The 15,739-nt window shown below is 36.4% G+C and overlaps 1 pseudogene; it reads right to left on the bottom strand.

Moving 5' to 3' along the window:
• Window positions 1–5,369: 5,369 nt before the first annotated feature.
• The window catches only part of LOC141512014 (Fc receptor-like protein 4), a 122,737-nt pseudogene continuing 112,367 nt past the window's right edge, over window positions 5,370–15,739 (bottom strand).

Raw genomic sequence — 15,739 nt, 5'->3', positions numbered from 1 at the left:
CCATTCTTCATGACTCCATTTGGGATTTTTTTGGCAAAGGTACTGGAATGATTTTCCATTTCCTTCTCCAGCTCATTTTACATATGAGGAAATTGAAGCAAACATAATTAAATGACTTGTATACAGCTATTAAGTGTATAAGGCTGGATTTGAACTCAGAAAAGTAAACTACTTCTTCTCAGTCTCCTTTTATCCAACTAATCGCTAAATCTTGCTGTTCCTTTCTCCACAGTATTTTCCATTTATTTTCTCTTCTCTCTACCTACAGGGTTACCATCTTAGTTCAGGGTTTTTTATATATATAAGTGTATTTGTAAATAATTCATTTGGTATATTGATTACAGCTTATTGGAGAATTGGCTTCTTTCATTTTACTCTAAAACAACAATATTTTTTTATCTAATAAATTCCTTTAATAATAAGGTATACAAAGTAGAAATTTTGAATGAAAATTGTTCAGGTAGACCTCTATAGCAAATCTGGTATAGAAATAGAATATTCTAGATGACCCCCATAGTGTAGATAGATACTGCAAATTTGGAGCTCCTGAGTTAGTTCCCTCAGGTTCTAAATGTTTATTTATTTTCATATTACCACAGTAGTCTTGTTGTAAAAGCAAATATAATCCCCCCCCCACAGAGTTAGAGAAACCTCAAGAGAAATAAAGTGAGAGGAAAAAATGTATACTTCAGTTTGTGTTCAGATACCATCAGCTTTGTTTCTGAGTTGAATCATATTCTTTATCATGTCCATCAAAGAAGTTGCTTCAATATTTTTCTCCACAGTTACTAGTGTTAACTTTCCATCCATCCTATTCCTCCCCAGCCTCATTTATTTTCTACTCTCTCTCTCTCTCCTTTCACCCTGTCCCTCCTCAAAAGTGTATTGTATCTGACTACCCTCTCCCACAATCTTCCCTCTTTTCTATCACCTACAACCCTTCCACTCCCCCGTCCCCTTTCTTCCATCCCTAGCTTCTTTTTTCCTCTAGTTAGGGGTAGAATAGATTTCTATACCTTATTGAATATGTTTGTAGTCCCTCTTTAAGCCACTTCCAATGAGAATTATGGCCCACTCATTCCCTCTCTCCTCCCCCCTTCCACTCTATTGGAGAAGCTTTTTCTTGCCTCTTTTATATGAAATATCTTAGCCCATTTTACCTCTCTTTTTTTCTTTCTCCCAGTACATTCTTTTCTTGCCCATTACTTCCATCTTTATAATATATCATACCTTCATATTTGGTTCCTTCCTGTGTCTTGTCTATATTTGCTTCTAATTGTTCTAATAAATGAGAAGGTTCATATGAGTTATCAGTATCTGCTTCCCATGCAGGAATACAACCTGTTCAATATTTTTAAATTCCTCATAATTTGCCCTTTTTGTCCACCCTCTCTCTGCTCTCTGCTTCACCTGAGTCCTGTACTTGAAGATCAAACTTTCTGTTCCGATCTGGTCATTTCAAAGGAAAGTTTGGAAGTTCCCTATTTCACTGAAAGTCCATATTTTCCCCTGAAAGAGGATGTTCAGTTTTTCTGGTTAGTTGATTCTCGATTGTAATACAAGTTCTTTTGCCTTTTGGAATATCATATTCCAAGCCCTATGAACCATTAATGTAGACACTGCTAAATCCTGTGTAATTCTGATTATAACTCCATGATATTTGAATTGTTTCTTTCTGGTTGCTTGTAATATTTTCTCTTTGACTTAGGAGTTCTGTAATTTGACTATAATATTCCTGGGAGGTTTTTTTTGGGGGGGGGATCTCTTTCCATAGGTGATTAGTAGATTCCCTCAATTTTTATTTTACCCTCTACTTCCAAGATTTCAGGGCAATTTTCCTGGAGAATTTCTTGAAAAATGAATTCTAGGCTCTTTTCCTGGTCATGACTTTCAAGTAGCCCAATACTTTTAAAATTATCTCTCCTGACTCTATTTTCCAGGTCAGTTGTTTTTCCAATGAGATATTTCACATGTTCTTCTAGTTTTTCATTTTTTTAAATTTTTTCTTGATTTCTCACAAAGTCATGAGCTTTCCTTAGCTCCATTCTACATTTGAAGGAATTATTTTCTTCAGAGAGCTTTTGTATCTCCTTTTCCATCTGGTCAATTCTGCTTTTTTCTTCTCCTCATTGATCTTTTGACCTGCTCTCTCCATTTGTCCCACACTGGTTTTGAACATGCTATTTTTTCAGTATTTTTTTGTATCTCCTTCATGAAGCTGCTGACTTGGTTTTTATGATTTTCCTGCATTGTTCTCATTTCTCTTCCCAATTTTTCCTCTACCTCCCTTACTTGCTTTTCAAAATCTTTTTTAAACTCTTTCACAGCCTGAACCCAATTCCCATTTTTCTTGGAGGCTTTTTATATAGAAGCTTTGTCTTTCTCATTTTCTGAGTGTGAATTTTGATGCTTTGTGAACCAAAGGAACTGTGTATGATCAGATTCTTTTTCTTCTCTTGTTTTCCATTTCCCCAGTCTGTGACTTGATTTTAATGCTTTGTTAAGGTGGCATTCTGCTTTAAGGGGAAAGGGTGAACTACCCTAAGCTTTTGAGTGTTTTTGGGATCCCTCTCAGGGACCTCAATTCCTTCAAGGTCTCATGAGAGACTCTGACTGCTTTCCTGGCCTGTGCTCCAGACTGTGGATGAGCACAAACACTCCCCTCTGCCCTGGAACTTTGAGGAGGGTTCCTGCTCTGCTATGGTAGTATGGGGCCCCAGACTGCAAGTAGCCAATTTTACCTCTCTTTTTTTCTGAGTATGGGCAAAACAGCAGAGTCTTGCAGAGAGACCTGAGCAGACTCCCCTGACCCCTTTACCATCTGTGGGCTGAGTGCTCTGGAAGCAACTGCTGTATAGTTCCCCAGTTTCCTAGAGCTGTGCTGTGTTGAGGCTTGCACTATCTTGGCTTTCATGGTCACTCTGGTGTGGTAGAGTTTTCCCCCCAACCTTCTAAGTTGACCTTGACAATCCCTGGACTGAGATGTTAGGAAACTATCCCTCTGCCAGGGACCTAAGTGCCCCTAGGGTCCCAGGTGCTCTGCAGGCTCTTCCCAGATGGTTGGAGCTGGTTTTCTCTGGCACAGCCAGGGCTGCAATGTGGCCCTTTCCAACCCCTGTGTAAAAGACCTTTCCCACAGAACTTCCAAGTTGTCTTGGATCATAAAATTGGGCTCCACCATTCTAGAATTTGGTTAGAATCATAATTTTAAGGCATTTGGAGTGGTCTGGGAAAGAGTTTCTGGGATTTCCTGCCTTCACACCACCACCTTGATCTGTCCCCCTCTAGGTATTTTTGAATGAGTATACCATCAATATATAGTTAATAATCTCCCACCCATGTACCTTACTTTTACCAGTTGGTCATAGGATATATTATTTCATAATAAAGGCATTTTCATTAAATAAGCATTTGAATAAAGCAAAATAAAATATGTTGCTCAAAATCCTTGAGCTCACTATCCCATAACTGTCTATTCAGAGTGAAGAATGTTCCTTGCTACAATTACGTGTGGGGCATCTGCATATGGGGGGGGATACATGGATACTGCTACCTACCTAATATCTACCATTTAGATGGAATTTCAAGAATAGCAAAGTGTTTTACATATGTTATCTCATTTGAAGCTATGCCCACTTAAGGAACATATGTGATAAAGTGCTGTGGAGGGGGAAAATCATGTCTCCAACACTAGTAAAAGGGCTAATGTCATCATTCTTTTCTCTGCTAGAAATCTTCCTTGCTAGGCATTGCTCTCTACTACTGTTCAACAGACTTTGCTTTCCAGGGCTTCCCAATCAAGTGCTCCTGGACACTTCAACTAGTTGTCAATTCTTGCTATTTTCAGAGTTGCTTAACACTCTTTACTTTCTATATTTAAAGTTAAGTGGATACTTACTTGTGCAAAAAGAGAATGGCAAAATCTCCTGAACATAGTTCATGTTATATGATGTGATGAAAGGAACATCTTAATAGAATCATAGAATTAGAGTGAGAAAGAACCCTTGATATCATCAAGCTTAATCCCTTAATGTTATGGATGATTAAAATGACATGAGAGGTCAAATCAGTGGTGAGTTTCAAAGAAATTAACAACAGTTTAATAAAATCAACATAAAATTAGGTATTGGTCCTGCCAAACTGATGTGAACCAGCTGAATCCTTCCATGGGTCAAATGATTTATCTGAGGTCACATGGCTATTTAGCATTAGAGTCATGAGGCTCACACTTAAGTTTTCCTGACTTCAGGTCTAACACTCTATTTTCTATACCACATGGACTCCCTCTTTGGACCTGAAGCACTCTTGGCCGCCTTTCCCCTTCTCATCAATACTTGTGGAATTTCATTGTGAACTTTATGAGCATTTCAACTCTATGGAAAAGATGGCTGTCCTTTATTCAAAGTATTTGCTGTTGTTCAGTCTACTTTGAGAACCTTGATGGCAGCAAAAAATAGTTTGTAAGTTTAGAAGTCTTGGGTTTGAAGCCTGCTTTCAGAAGCTACAAAATCTTGGCAGGTCATTTAATGACTGAACCTTGATTTCCTCATCTGTAAAATAATGCTTCCCACATGACAAAAATGTTATGAGGAAAGTAATTTAAAAAGTTACTCTCTGGGGTGGCTAAGTGGCCCAGTGGATAGAGCACCAGCCTTGGAGTCAGGAGTATCTGAGTTCAAATCTGGCCTCAGAAACTTACTAATTACCTAACTGTGTGTCCTTGGGCAAGCCACTTAACCCCATTGCCTTGCCAAAAAAAAAAAAAGAATGTTACTATCTATAGATGAACCAGAAATAGAAAGCTAATCATTTCTGTTGTTGTTCAATTATTTTTTAAGTCATGTCCACTTCATAACCCCATTTGGGGGTTTTGTGGCAGACATACTGGAATGATTTGCCATTTTCTTCTCCAACTCATTTTATAGATGAGGAAACTCAGGCAAATGGGCTATGATTTGCCCAGGATCACACAGCTAGTGAATATCTATAATAAATAATTTTCTACAAAAGAAGTAGGTACCAAATGAGGAATACAGATAGTGGGTATGAAATTTCTCAGAAATCAAAGAAATCATTATGAGTTGAGCTCTTCAGAGGAACTGAGATTTAAATTCTGCCGTGAAGATTAGAATGGAAAACTTGGAATTAAGAGAGCTGGATTTCAGATATTCCAATACTCAGAGAATATGTATTTGAATGAAAAGGGATTATAAAAAATCTAAGTAACTATTATGATTGAAGGATGAATTTAATTTTCTTTTTTCTTTCATTTTCTCCTGGTGACTAATCACAATAGGAAGAAATTAATAAGTATTTGCAAATATTTCTAAATAAATACCAAGTATGTACCAAAGTTCAAGAAAGACAAGTCACCAGTCTGGCTTGCTCCAATGCTGGTGTCCAAGGATAAAGGAAAATAGAAGTGCAGAAGTGGAGAGGCCAATCAGAGTGACCTGGGTTACAATCAGTCCAAGAGCCAAGTGACCAATCTTTTAACTTGAATTGAATTGGGAAGGGAGACCTCTACCTGTGGGATCAGAGTAGATAAATTATGGAATGAAGCTATTGCCTCAGTTGGAGGCAATAGAGATACTAGAGTCAACCCATCTAATTTACTTCCAGGTTTTCTATGAACTTATGTATGCAAGTTGAAAACTCATGTATTTTCTTTATGAAAGAAAAATACAGTATCCGTGCAGACACCTACAAAGGTTTCAAAAGAAAGTACCAGCTCATCCCACCTTGTTGTCTGAGAATAAGGAAAGGAATTTTAAGTGACTATCAGATTAGCCAACATAAAACAGTGATCCAGAGCAGGCTCATTTTGGAATAAATATCTGTACATTCCTGGTTTCCATAATCCCTTTGTCAATTCCATATACAATTATTTAAGTGTTTGCTGTGTGCAAATAATTTTCAGTTTCAGCAGACATATTTCTTCATAGATGTCTGATAATTTCTAATTAACATTTTCTTGGACATCTCCTAGAGAAATTATAATTATTAAAAAAATCTACTGTCATTTTTGTCAGATAGGATGGAGAGACTGTAGAGAAGTGACAGGTTTACACAAGACTGGCATCATCATTCTAGATATTTCAATCATATTTGCCTTTAAGGTCCAGATGAAAACCTTCCTCTCTTCCAGCCCACAATTATTTCTGTTCTATCACCTTATCTTCTAGAGTCAGTTGATGACCACAGTTCACCGCTTATCTATTTTCTGTTTCCTGAAAATATCTTATATATACTAATTCTCTTGTAAGCTCCTCCTATTCAGAAGTCATGCCTGAAGCTTCTTTGTATTTTAACATTGTGCCCCACTCCCCAAGTCATGAGAAGCAAATAATAAATACTTTTTTTGGTGGTGAGTGGAATGGCATGAAGAACAATAGTATAAATTATCATTAGGTAATTCTACAATTCTGGGACTCCTTTGTTCTTTTTAGTTTTGATAACTACAGTTATAACTTGACTGGTACAACAGGGGCTTTGCTTCAGGTCACCAGAATTTAGATATCTCTCCACATAACAAGATATTTCTTCAACAGCATAGAAGTCACTATGTTAATTAATTTTCCTTCTCCTCCATACTCTAATGAATTCATCTCATTTATTCTGCTGCATTGCAAATTTTAAAAGCTGATTTGAGGGGTTTGAGTGAAATTTATAAAAAAAAAATAAGGCATTCTCAATAGATAAAAGATATGAATAGATTGTTTTTAGAGGTAATTTTTTTTAAAACTAAAAAATCACCTAAAGTAGTTTAAATCACTAAGAATTATTGGAATGCAAATTAAAAAAATTCAGAGGTACTGCATACTATGTATCAGATTGGTTAACATGACAGAAAAGGAAAATGATATGCTAGAGGTGATGTGGAGAAAATAGAATACCAATGCATTATTGGTGGAGTTGTGAACTGATATGGAGAATAATTGGGATCTATGCCCTAAAGGCAATAAAACTATGCATATCCTTTTACCCAGCAATCTGACTACTAGCTCAGCATCCCAAAGACATAAAAGGAAAAGAAAAGGACTTATATATACAAAATGTTTTAGCAACTCTTTTTGTGGTGGCAAAAGAATTAGAAATTCAGGGGATGCCATCACTTTGGGAATGGCTAGACAAGTCACGGCATATGGTTATAATGAAATACTATTGTATTATAATAAATGACAGGAAAGATGGATTCAGAAAAACCTGAAAAGACTTTTATGAACTGATATAAATGACAGTGAGCAGAACCAGGAGAACTCTGCATAAAGTATAGCAATATTGCAATGATGATCACCTGTGAAAGATTTAGCTACTCTGATAAATACAATGATCCACACAATCATCTCAAATTAATCCACACACAGTCATCTCAAAGATGACCCTGCCATCTTTGAAGAAAAAGAAGAGCAGTTCAGTATCTGGTCTTTGTGGAAAGAGCTGAGTTCACAGTTCAGAGTCACTGGGTTCCCCTCGATGGACTGGGAAGTTGTGGTTTTCACCTCAGGGTTTGAAAACAGCTCTAGAGAGAGATGTCAGATACAATACCCAGAACAATGAGTGTCAGAGCTCCTGGAAAGATGTGTCTTGTGATCTCAGCAGAATAGATGCAGGGACACACAGGTGATTCCTATGTTCCAGCTATGAGCTCGCTCTCTCTCTCTCTCTCTCTCTCTCTCTCTCTCTCTCTCTCTCTGTGCTTACTCAGTCTTCCATGTTGAGATCTGGCCCTGAACAACCTGTTACTCTTCTCCTTCTGCCCTCCTCCCTAAACAATAGAAGTTCATCCCTTGGACTTGGAGATTTACTGTTCTTGATCTTCTCAATCAGTTGTTGAATACATAAAACTTCCTGTGCAGTGATATTTGCCACAGTAACTTGTCAATTTGTGGGATGGACATAGAATGATCACAGTTTGTAAAGAAATCATGCAATTTCTTTTCATTTTTATAGTATGTCTTGTCTTTAATAATTATGCCATTTTGTTGCCTTCGACATCTCAGAACCAGTGTGTCTCCTTCAAACACAGAATATGGGGTCTGTTGGTTCAACCAACCTGTAAGAGAACCAAGAAGATAATGGGGACTTAGCTCCCATCTTTTTGCTTCATCCTCCTTCCTGTTGTCTTTAAAGGGACATTCATTAACCTGGAGATTATTCTGTGTAGGGTGGAGGATTCTCCCATGTTTTCCTCTTGACCCAGGTATCTCACCAGATGATGTCATCTCAAGGAAATTCCAATAGATCTACTTTGGGAAGGGAGTCCCATATTTTCCTGAACTACTCTCAGTGGTCAGATTAGCCACTAGTTGCTAGGGGATCTCAGGATATCCAAGTGCTTTCTGGATGACTGAAGGAGAATAGTGAGAGTCCCTGAGCTCTGCTGCTGCTCCAGTGATATCATTTGACATTCTAGTGTTCCCAATTATTTTTCTCTTGTCCCTTCTTCCTTCTCGGAGACTGCATTTAGAAATTGCATTGTCTTCTCTTGTTTCTCACCACATTAAACTGCCAGATTCACAGGGTCATGAGGGTTTGGGTCTGGCTTCAGTACTCTCTCTAGTCTGAGTAGTCTCAGTGCTATTTGTAGATCAAATTGCAGAGTGGTTTTTGTACCACTGTGTGGTCTTTGGTTTGGAGAACTTGAATCCATTGCAAGTCAGAATCACCTTTTCCCCAATGAAGATAGTGGTCCATGGAGGGTTGAGATATACCAGTTTCCTTTTCAAGGACTGAGTGGGAGAAAAAGCACAGCATAGATGAAGGTGATATTAACAATTCCTGGAGTATGGGAGAGGTAGGAGAGAAGCAGGGAAGTTCTGGGTCCACACTATCATGGGATGGAACCATGGAGCATGCAGTTCCTGGTTTAGATCCCCCTGTCCTGGCCTCCAGCACATATACACAGTGCACTCATCAACTGGAAATTAAATAACAACCAGAGTAGCACCTTTGCCTGAATCCCTCTGTGATTCCATCCAAGTTGGGGAGGAGTCAAAAGTGCCAAAGTGAACCCCCAGAGATCAGAATTTTTTTGTTTCTATTGGCAGACCAGGTCCCCAATGGACTGTGTTGGTTCTGAAGTCTTGCAAGCTGACATCCAATCCAATTAGAACACTCAAGATGTCAGTTGTTTCTCCACTTGAATATTTCCAATGCTATTTGCACATGTTAATCACATGTTACCCTTAAACATGTGAGAGAAGTTCTGTGGTTGTTATTATCATCATTTTACACATGAGACAATTTGACTTGGAGGTGAAGTGACTTGTCTAAGGTCACACTGGTGGGGAGTTTCAGAGCCTAGAATTGAACCCAAGTCTCTTGATTCCAAATCTAATACTCTTTCCACTGAGCATTATCAGCGGACCTGTTTGAATTCTAGTTGCAAGTTGTGTGATCCTGGACACCTGATTTCACCTAATTAGGGTTCAGTTCCCTTTGCTGTAAAATGAGGATATTAAATTAGATCATCTACAGGGTCTTTTCCAGATCTGAATTATAAGAACATCAAAATGCCCCAGGGTCACCCTAAGTCTTCAGATTAACAGATAACTATATCAGTGTTCATATCTGGTGAGCAGAAGAATCCTGAGGATAAACAGTTGAGGGCTCGGAGTAGCCTGACCCTGACCCATGGGATCAGTCAGGGAACAGAGCTGCAGACTTCAGTCAAGAGGTTCAGGGTAGGCAGAGCCAATTAACACAGGCCTCTGTGAGCATCTTGGGGTTCTGAAGAAGACTTCATTACCCAGAGACCACAAAGAACAAGCTTCTGCATAAGATATAAAAACTGAAGGTTTAACTGAGTTTAGATTCCCAAAAGTTTTCAACTTTTCCAACTTCTCAGAAATTCTTCAGATCTCTCTGTGATATCATCTACTTTCTTCAATCCTCTGTCAACCGTTGGCCTAAAAGACAGTTCCTAGTTCATGACTTTTAAAATAGCATTTTTTGATTTCCAATTACATGAAAACACTATTTTTAACATTCATGTTTTTAAAATTTTGAGTTCTTAATTTTCTCCATCCCTTTCTCACCTTCCTCTTCCCTGAGATGATAGGCAATTTGATATAGATTTTTCATATCAGTCATGATGTGAATGAAGAAATAGACCAAGAGAAAAGAAACCATAAAAAATAAGGAAAGTGAAGACACTATGCTTCAATCTACATTTAGATTCCATCAGTTTTTTCTCTGAATGTGCATAACGTTTTCATGCTGAGGATCATGCCTTTTGAAAGAACCCTTCATAACTTGACCTCAACCTCTCTTTCCAGCCTCACTATATGTTACACTTATCTGTGACCTTTGTGAGATTATTAATGACCTGTTTGTTCTTTCCCCTTGACATCTCTCATAATCTGGACTCTCTCCTTTGCTCTTTCCACCATGTTTGAAATGCAGGTCCTCATCACATCCACTCATAAAATTCCTCTCTTCCTGAGGAATCAACATCAAGAACCCACCTTCAACATGAAACTTTTATGAATCCCTCAAATATTAATACCCTGTCTCTTCAATTACTTCGATTTTAACAATTTGCATTATATCCGATTGTCTCCCTCCATGGTAGGCAAGGTTCTTGAGAGTAGAAATTGTTTCATTCTTTGAATTTATAATGTTCAACTGTTATAAATCACTTCAATAAGCCTTTTTTTAACACCTAGTATATACCAGTCACTGTGCTCATCACTGCAGTACAAAAAGAAATAGAAGACAGTCTATCTTCAAGGAACTTACAATGTAACAATCACCTTAAAAGTTTGGAATGTGTAGTCCGAAAAACTATGGAGTCAGCCAGTATAGAATCATGAGAGGGTAATAGATAAATTATTTTTCCCTTTACACACAGGAGTTCTGACCTAAAGGCAATGGAGTGGAGTGGAAGAATTCTGCTCTAAGAGTCAAAAAATCTGGGTTCTACTCCTAATGTTCTACCAATAAAATGATTTGTGAAGTCACTTAACCTCAGAGGTCCTCAATTTTTTTCTCTTTAAAATGAAAAGGATGAAATAGAAGGCCTCTTGAAGTTCCTTACAAATTTTACAATGAGATTCTTTGTTATTTCTGTCTTGAAAGAGATCAGAGAATCACAGACCTCAGAATCAAAGAATTCTAACCATTTATAAGTATCTGCAAATTATGTGGTTCAAAGTATAATGATAAATTTGTTTTAATATACAATAAATCTTTGACATTATATATTTAAAATATTTTAATGTGCAATATTTTCTCTTTTAACTGAAGTCCCTTATTTCATATGATTTAGCATCGAGTTCACAACATTTTGACATATGTTCTTGAGTTCTTCACCATGAAACAAGATCACACTCTGTAAGATAAACTTTTGATGAGTAGTCCATTTAGATATGTTCTTAGGTCTTTGAAGCACTTTGATTTCTTTTTCTTGGATAAATTTCTTAATGTTGTATGACATGGAGAATGTTGCAGTATTCTATTTCTATTTGGGAATTTCTGTATATCAGAGCAATTCTGTCTCTCACTTTATCATTATATGACCTGTTTGTTCAGAGTCCACAATTATGTCAATTGTAATAAAACTTCTAGTTCAGTGGAATTTTTAAAAGACCCACAGAATATTTTGGGGGATGCCTGACAGTCTGATAAAGATGATTGAATCTTTATAAGCTCATTTGGATTCTTTCCAACACTTGTAGTATATATTCTTTGGGAAAACTTAAGTTTCTTCAGTAAGAAAAATATGTATTTTCACATTTTCAGTACTTTAGTCTTTGAATTTAATTTCACATGAGAAGTGAGATAATATTTTTCCCTTTAAAGCAAAGATTTACAGCTGTTCCCCCTCCCCCCCAACCCCTAGTCTTCTGGCATCTTCCAATATGGAAAACAAACTGTCTGTTCATCTACCAAGTCCCTATGAAGATCTTTGCTTGTTTTCCAAGGATAAATTAGACTTTTTTTGTATCAACATTTTGTTAGGTTGTATCAATAATTTTTGTTAGTATTGTTTTGCATTTTTGGTTTCACTTTTTCATTGGTGTGACTAATCCTGATTCATTGTAGACTGGGGAAATGCTTGTAATGTTTACCTTCTCCACACCAATAACCACTGTAATAATGCTGAAAACTAAGTGGAGTGTTCTCTTCGTGAAGTACAACTTCTGTATGTTTCTTTGGAGTAATAGCTATTCTTAAAAAAAATCACTAAATTGGGGCAGCTAGGTGCTGCAGTAGATAGAACACCAGCTTTGGAGTCAGCAGTACTTGAGTTCAAATGTGGTCTCAGACACATAATAATTACCTAGCTGTGTGACCTTAGTCACTTAACCCCACTGCCTTGCAAAAACTAAAACAAAATTTCTAAATCAAAAGCAAAAAGAACACAACAATAAGGACATTTGACTCTTGAAAGGCATTTGTATAACATGAAATCCAGGTCACGGTTTGTCTAGCTCAGATGAATCTGAGTCAGCTTAGTTTCAGTAGAAGCATTTTCATAACTAATGCTAGCACAAAATGAAACTATATCTTAATTTTTGTTTATCCCATATAATTGTTATATTATTGTGGTCTAGGCCTCATTTGAAAAGAGATTTTCTGTAAAAATACTTGATATGTAGTCGACTAGTTTTTGTCTAAAGCATCTACAATGAGGGGAAATTCATTAATCCTTGAGTCAGATCAGAACAACTTCAGCTCAAATTATTAGGGCATTTTCCCTGATACTATGGCTAAACTTGCTTTTTTGCATCTTGCATCTTTTGCTTTTTTCCGTTTTCTGAGACTAAAGAGAGTAAATTGAATTCCTTTCCCAAACAATTTCTCTTTGAATATTTGAGGAAAGCTATCCCCCTGAGTTTTTTTTTTCTTCAGGTAAACCATCTTTATTTCCTTTAATTGGTTTTCATATGATGTGGATCCTTCTGCAGTCTGGTTAGTCTTTGAACAGTTTCCAGTTTATCAAGTTCCTTAAACTGTGGTGTTTAGCAAAATTAGAATTCACAATATCAATAGAGAAAATAATTAAAAGTATACTATATTTAAAGAGGCCATAGGCAATGAGTATCAATATTAGTTTATTAAATAATTAGTATCATTACTAAACATATATGCATCTACAAATAAATACATAAGCAGAAAGGTATTTGCAACAAAATTATCTCATTAAAGGCTTTCATATTTCTTTCTGAGTTGGACAATTCAAACAGTATAATAAGCAATAGGAACCTATTGAACTGAAAATGGTCAGAGAATTTAGAGCTGAACAACTTATGACATCTTTTTAAATTTCAATATTATCTGTTGTCTTTGCAAAAACAGACCATATGCCAGGAACTAAACACTATTTTTATAGATCGTATTGTGCTAAAATAGCAATCAATATAGGTGGCACAATCAAAATTTAAAGCAACATTATGAATAAAATAAAAGTGACTGAAACAATAATAAGGAAATTTTATAATATAAATAATATGATATAAATATAAGAAAATAAATTCCATGTAATTGACAATGATAGAATCAGAAAATATGTGAAAAATTCAACATATACCCAAAGCAATCCTTAGGGAAAAAATTATGACCCAAAGAATATATTTTTATAGAAAAGAAAAACATTATTTAATTGGTTGTTAGTCAAAAAATTAGAAATAAATAAATCTGCACACTTGAAATAAAAGTTCTCATATACTCATTACAAAAATGTACATAAATGCTGTGAACCCATCATTTTTCTCTCTAGAAGTGAGTATTATGTTTCATTATGAGTTCTCTGAAATTGAGATTGGTCAAATGTCGATCAGTGTCTGTCTTTCAAAATTGTTTGCTTATACAATGTTTGTTTACAATGTTGCAATAAATTGCTCTTATGACCCTGCTCACTTAACATCAGTTCTGATGTTTCCCCAGGTTTCTTTGAAACCACTTCTTTGCTCAATTCTTATAATGAAGTAGTATTCCAACACATCCAAACGACACAACTTGTTCAATCATTCTCCTAATCATGGATATTTCCTCAGTTTCAAATTTTCTTTTGCCACAACCAAAAAGGGCTGCTATAAATATTTTTGTTGTTAGGGTTCCTTTTTCTCTTTCTTCGATCTTTTTGGGGCTTAGAACTAGTAACAGTATTGTTAGTTCAAAAGTAAGCACCATTTGATGGCTTTTTGAATATATAGTTGTGAATTGCTTTTCAAAGTATGCAGGACAATTTTTACCTGTACCTTCAGAACATTAATGTGTTTATTCTTTGATAGTTGTTCTAACATTAGAAGTTTTCCTTTTTGGTCATCATTTCCAATCTTATGGTTGTGAAGTAGTATACTTATTTTAATTTGAATTCTAACAATTTTTCATATGTTTATCAATTCCTCTGAAAAATTGTCTTTTTTTGGTATTCTTTGAGTATTTATTCAGTGAGGAATTGGTTTTTTTTCCTTTAGGGTACTTAAAAAAATTATTTTCCAAAATTCTTCCTCAATCGTGTCCAGGTACTGCTACTTTTTAAAAATTGCAACTGCAATGCAGAAATATGGAATTGGGTCCAGTAACTACAGTTTGTCTTGGGGAATAGATATGTCTTATTCCTGCCTTAACTGTGAATACAAAAAACCCATTCCCTGGACACCATCATCCTTTTACCTTCCTCTACCCCAGAACATATATTTTATGGGCTTTGCTTGTCCATTGTGTTAATATAGTTTTTGTTTCTTTGACTCACTGGTTTATGCAATGTTAAGCATTTTTCTCTTGGGTCCATGACAGTGTCTCAGACTTTGGTAATAATCTCATCGAATTTATCACCACTCATAGTATGATTGATATTTATCTAATACATTTTTGGCACAGTTCAACCTATGATGAAACCCAGGTAGTTGTTCAGTTATGTCTTTGGGGGATAATGTTATTTTCTTTCCTTTTTTTAGGTTTTTTTGCAAGGCAAATGGGGTTAAGTGACTTGCCCAAGCCCACACAGCTAGGTAATTATTAAGTGTCTGAGACCAGATTTGAACCCAGGTACTCCTGACTCCAGAGACGGTGCTTTATCCACTGCGCCACCTAGCCGCCCTGATAATGTCATTTTCTTTAGCTCCCAGATCAAGGTGTCTAAGAAGTATGTGTGATTAAAAGGACCTCACTGTCTGGCCTCTGTCTCCAAGCTACCTGACCTACTCCAACCTTGTCTTCCATTGAGTTTGAACCTAAAAGGAAAACAATCTTTTTGGTCTTATCACCTTATAAAGCACCCAGAAATCTCTCAGTTTCTGGCTTCCCTAAAATGTTGTATCACTATTTTTCTTATTCTCAGAGTTGTTTGTCCTTGACCACATCATTCACATGCAGCATGTCATTGTTTCCCAAAATAGCATGTCTTTCTGTCATGCAAGAACCCTCCCATCCAAATCTACCAAGAAACCATGAAACCAATTGCACTCTCTCAATTGGAGTGGCAAGAAATACACAGTAATTGTAAGGGTCATGCGATCAGCAAGATCTTCTCAAAGTGGACACAAGAGAAGTAAGGAAGAAGAAAAGGGAAAATGAGGACCATTATTGAGGAGTGGGGGAAAAGAATAAATGAATATTATCCTTTAAAAGACTTTCATATGATACTGACCAATTGTACGCTGGTCAAATCTCACAAGGACTTAGCAAAAGGTGGGCTCAAGGATAAAACAGAGAGCTGAGCTTGTTGAAAAAAGAACAGAAGTGAAAGAAAGGAATCATCTTTTATTTTCTTTATTTTTTGAGTGAC

Source organism: Macrotis lagotis, chromosome 2 (assembly GCF_037893015.1).
Source record: "Macrotis lagotis isolate mMagLag1 chromosome 2, bilby.v1.9.chrom.fasta, whole genome shotgun sequence".
Lineage (NCBI taxonomy): Eukaryota > Metazoa > Chordata > Mammalia > Peramelemorphia > Peramelidae > Macrotis > Macrotis lagotis.
This window is presented reverse-complemented; position numbering and strand designations above follow the sequence as displayed.